The sequence below is a fragment of the Pinus tabuliformis genome, chromosome 3_2 (genome assembly GCF_031772625.1).
Source record: "Pinus tabuliformis cultivar Carrire ecotype Pingquan chromosome 3_2, CPIR1, whole genome shotgun sequence".
Lineage (NCBI taxonomy): Eukaryota > Viridiplantae > Streptophyta > Pinopsida > Pinales > Pinaceae > Pinus > Pinus tabuliformis.
This window is the reverse complement of record NC_142302.1, coordinates 767,946,914-767,952,758: the sequence shown is the minus strand read 5'-3', so window position 1 is coordinate 767,952,758 and position 5,845 is coordinate 767,946,914.

Genomic DNA, 5,845 nt, shown 5'->3' with positions numbered 1-5,845 from the left:
AAGCAGAAGGCTGTTAAAGCATCAATGGGTCTGGGGCAGGGCTCAAATAACTTTGCCGAATTAAAAGCCCTTCATCTTCTTCTCAGCTGGCTTATTTCTAGAAATGTGAGAGAAGCTCAGATCTTCGGGGACTCCATGAATGTCGTGAAGTGGTTTAACGGGGCTCAGTGTTGCAGCAATCTTACTCTGTTTTCTCTATTCAGAGAAGTTTCTCGACTTAGGCGCCGCTTCACGAAGGTCTCTCTTAGTCACATCTACAGAGAAAGGAATTTTGATGCGGATCGTCTCTCTAAAGCAGGAGTTGAGCTTGAGATGGGGACGTGGTCGGTCTCGGAGGTTGAAAACGGGGTGGTTCGACCTATCGAACAACCCAGCTTTGTGTAATATATCAATCCAGATCTGCAGCCTTTGTAAATTCTTCGCCTGTTTTCTTCTATTTCCTTATGTTCTTCTTCCCTCTATTTTTTCCTGGCGTTTTCTCGAGCCGTTTTCCCCATTGGTGGAAGCCTGGGCAGCGTTTTGTATTTTCCTCTGTTCGCCCGAATCCTTTTAGTTGTTACTGTGGATTCCAGCGGCCTTCATATCAGGCCGGGCAGCGGTTGCATCCGCGCGAACCTGCTTCATGCGAAGCGTTGTTTTTTGGAGGATGCTTATTCCTTGTGGTAGCTCGTTTTGGTTATCAGCGAGAGGACTTTTTAGTCGGCTGAGACTTCTCTGCTTTTAATGCTGGTGGATACAGTCTTGGTGATCTGCATACATTTAATATGTATTCCCTTTTTTTAATAAAAGGATGGTTTTTTCTGTGGAAAAAAAAAATATGGTGTTTAAGTTAATAAAAAAGTATTATTTAATAATTAAAAATTATAAGTTATTTAGTAATTTAAATGGAAGTTAGTTATATGAACGACCTTTCTTTTAATACAAATTATATGTATTTGTATATATAAATATATATAAAGTAATTTTAGGATAATAGTTAGTTAGAATTAATAAATACATATTAGAACGAGAAAAAATATTAAGTTAAAATTAAATATCTAATTAAATAAATAAATAACTTATCCAAAAATAAATAAATAAATAAATTTAATTAAGAACATAGTTGGTTATAAAAGGTAATTAATTTAATATTGTCTAACAATTGAAAAAAAATAAATAAATGGAGCCAAAAAACGAGGAGGGGGGGACAAAAAAAACGACTAGGAAGAGAGTGCTGGGAACCCAACACCCACTGATTTTCCAGCCATCCTCTCTATTGAGATTGCATGGCCTCTTTTCAATCTCAAGAGCTTCCTTAAATTTCCGATGATGGAACTGCGAAACTCTAGCAATAACACTAGCCTCCTCAATGCAAACATGATGATTAGTTTTTCATGCATGCTCAGCTAAAGCGGAAGACTTTGCTCTCCTATGCTTAAGGTCAACTGCATGCTCACTAATCCTTTGATTAATGGAGCGACCAGTCTCACCAATATAGGGGGTCCCATAGGAACAAGGGACAATATATACCCCTTTCATATCTTTAGGGTCGATAGGATCCTTCACTGATTTGAGGGACATACAAAGGTGATAAGGGGCCTAAAGGTCACAGGGACACTATGCATCTTGAGAATCCTTGCAATCTTATCAGTAGTCCCCTGAACAAACAGAATATGGACACCTGGAATCCGTTCCTTCGATTCCCCTTTAGCCAAATAATTCTTGGCAGCTTTAAGGAAAGCCTTCTGACCCATGTATCTACTATAACCATTCTCAACAAAGACATCAAGGAGATAGGATTTTTCTTTCTCAAAATTCTTTTTATCCAAGATCCTTAGAGCCCGAGTAGCAAGGGTATTGAGAACACCCATCTTTTGAGCCGGGAAATGATGGGAACTGGCATGAAGATACTGCTTCGTATGCGTTTTCTTTTGAAAAACTTGGTGGGAGAGGGAACCATCACTATTCTTAGAAATAAGAATATCAAGGAACGGGAGGCAACCATCAACTTCCTGCTCCTTAGTGAACTTAATGGCTGAGGATTGATTGTTGAGATGATCGAAGAAGAGATCTAATTCCTCTTGGCCATGAGACCAGATGACATTGGTGTCATCCACATACCTTTTCCAAAGCTTTGGGAGAAGCCGAGAAGATTTTAGAGCCTTGGACTCAAAATCTTCCATAAAAATATTAGCAACGACAGGGGATAGGGGTGAGCCCATGGCAACCCCACAGGTTTGCTCGAAGAACTCTCCCTCAAAACTGAAAAAGGTGGAAGTGAGGCAGATCTCAACTAACCTAGCGGTGTTAGGATCTATTAGGCGGTTGATCACCTCCATAGCCTCATTAATAGGGGTGCAAGTGAACAGGGAAACTACATCAAAACTAACAATAATGTCCCCAGGGTCAAGCTTAATGTTCTTGAGTGCATTAATAAAGGAAGCAGAGTCTTTTACAAAGGACTTTGTACGACCAACTAAGGGCTTAAGCTTTAACGCAAGGAACTTAGCAAGAAGGTAGGTAGGACCTCCAATGGTGTTGACAATGGGCCTTAAGGGAGCACCTTCCTTGTGAATTTTGGGTTGACCATAGATTCTAGGAGTAATAGGGTTGCTCTCAATGAGTTTATGGTGCAGGGAACTCATTGAGCTAATGGATTTAATGGCAAGAGCCACATTCCTAGCAACCTTCTTTAACGGATTTTTGGGAAGCTTTTTGTAGCTACCACTATTATGAAGATGATCCAACATCTTGCTGCGGTAATCAACCTTGTTAAAAATGACGGCAGCTCCACCTTTGTCTGCCTTTAGAACAACGATATCTTTGTTCCGGTTTAAGGATCTGAGAGCTACTAATTCTTCTTTACTAAGGTCGCTCTTAGGGGGCTTAGCCTTTCTCAAGACAACCGCACAATCTTGCCTAATAGTATCCTTGATCCTATCAGGTAAACCTCTGATCCGAAACTCTATGTCACAAATGATATCATCCACAGGGATTTTCTTAGGGGCTAAGGCAAAGCTTAAACCTTTGCCCAAAACTTTAAAAACAGAAGGGGGAAAAGAAAAATTGGAAAGATTTATAACCTTGTTATTAGAATGAGGAGGAGGGTGAAGATCATTAAAACCATTAGTATTATGATTATTATTTTCTATGTTAGAAATGTTTGTATTAAATACTGAATCCTTTTTATCATTATTAATCTCAACCATCATATTAATAATATTATTATTATTATTATTAAAATTAAAAATAATATTAAAAATATTATTATTATTATTATTAAAAAAATTATTATTAATGAAATTATTATTATTATTATTATTATATAACATTTTACACGCTGGATTATTAAAAAAGAAACAGAGCGGGGACAAGGGATCGAACCCTCGCTGTTCATACCAAACCGGCCGGCAAAACCCATAACTGGCTCCGAGAACCTGCTACGCACTGAGGAAGTGGAGCTCTTAACTTTACTATTTTATTTAATAATTTAAAAATGTTAAGAATATTTTTGGAAAAGTAATGTTTTACTAGTAATGACTCTACTTTAGAGCTCTAGATTATTTTATTAATAAACTTATTAATTTGTCTTAATGTAGATAGACACATAACATATATATGATTGGAGTATTAAAATTTGTTTCCCAAAAAAGATGGTGAACCATTCCATGATATATCTAAAAGAGACAAATAACTTTCCAACTATGAGCCATTGACTAACCGAATAAACTTATTTCCATAAAAAAAATGGATAATCACGTTTGCAATAAAAATGTTATTTTTTATTGTCAATAAAATTAATTAATTAAGCAAACAACTTAAAAAAAATTAGGTTTTAGTTTCACTTTAGAATAAAAATGTAAGTCACTTTATCACAATCTAATCCTTCCAAATTATAAATATATAACTTCATTCATGCCTCCATTAAATTCATTTCCATTGAAATGAATGTCAACTACAGTGCTAGGCACCACAAAACTTACTTAGTCTTAATACCCTACTTAAAGAAAACTGGGCTTCTTTACCATATCAATCTAATGTATTTAGTAACATGGAATTTCATGCACCCTCTATGATTTATATGTTGACAACTTCTTGAAGACTGTGTGATTTTCTTTTGCTAAATGTAATTACAGGTTTTTTAATTACCTTCTAATTACTTCGCAGATAAATAAGAAATTGTACATTTATTTGTCCATTCAATGTTTGCATGGCACTTCTGAGCTATCAAGCACTGTATTGTATATGTTGATACAATCTATTAAGTGCTAATGGGGTTATAGTACAGATTAAGTATTACATAGTTGAGTGTTAATGTTCTTTTACAAGTCACTAAGTAAAGAAAACCATACATGTAGGAATTGAAATATCAAACTTACGTACTTGCAAGAATTTAAATATTAAATACATCACTATTACATAAATGTAAATCGCTCTTGCTAGAAAGCAAACACAATTGCTAAGAAAGTAAAGAACTCTTGTTGAAAAGTAAACACATTGACAAGAATGTAATTTGGTGCTTTGATCAAGCTATCTACTTAATCCAAAATTCTATAACAATAATGCACATGAGTTGATTAGAAATTAAAATATTGAAAAATTGTAGCACATCAAGCTCATTCCAATAAGCTGAAATAGAAATGATACTAGAGAATCTAGAAAACAAAGCAATTAATCAAACCAACTAAATTATGAATGGAAATAGAAACTACCCTAAATAAAATACATACAATACCTAACTGAGGAGGGGGACCTACGTCCTTAGAGGAGTCCTTGGTTAAGTATGCAACAAGATGCATATGCTATTGACACATCACATGGCACACATACCATAAATGGAATAAGAACTAGTGAGCTTTGTGTTAACAATAATCAAAATGCAATTACAATAGTCGTGTTACCCCTCAACTCAAGTAGAGGAGGGTATTTTTATAAAATGTTCCAATCTCTTAATTTCATCATAGAATCAAAGGAAAAACATGAGATTCTTAGGTTTTCATGTTGTTCTCCCTTCGTTACAATAACATTTCCAAAATATGGAAAGATAAGACTTCTACTGACTCACTCAACTACTATGATAGGTAGGAGGTTATGTCAAATATGTTACAATAAAGCTCTTCATGTTGGATGACTAAACACCCTTGTCATTTCCTTCATTGGGTAATAAAGTAGTTGATCCTTCTACTAAGAAATTGATAGTGACAACTATGCATTTGGTAGTTGATATGCATTGTCTTGTTACAATTGTCCATGCAATTGTAACATTCCAGATAAGGAGTTGTAGTAAGTGTGCCAAGGTGTTGAAGCAACATGAAAGTGTTGCAACAACACAAAGGTATCAAAACAACAACCCACTAGAGTTGTTGTAACAATGCAATCTAGGGTGATGCTATAACATGAGATAGTGGTGTTACAACTAGTGACATAAAAGTGTTGCAGCAACACAAAGTTGTTGCAGTAACATGAAGGTGTTGCAACACTTGAACTTCTCTAAATCCTTCTAATGAGTGCCAGTATTGCAGCAAGAATGCTGTAACTCTCGGGGCTACCAACTTTACTTCATCAACCCGGGGTTCGTACAAACTTGGAGGTGACGTTGTTGTATACACAAATAGATGTAATGGTCTACTCTTGTCATTGTTCAACTGGGGTGATAGACCACTAGGGTTTCTCAAACCAGTCTTCTATTGACCAGAGGAAGTCTAACTACCAATTAGAGAAGGGAAAATTATCCTAAATGAAAGAAAAGAAATGTTTCCTATTTTAAAGAATGAAATATTGAATTGGAAGATGCTTATAAAGTAACATGAAATCCTCTATCTACTCATTGACACTTTTTGCTTGTAAAAGAACCCTAGCTTAACCT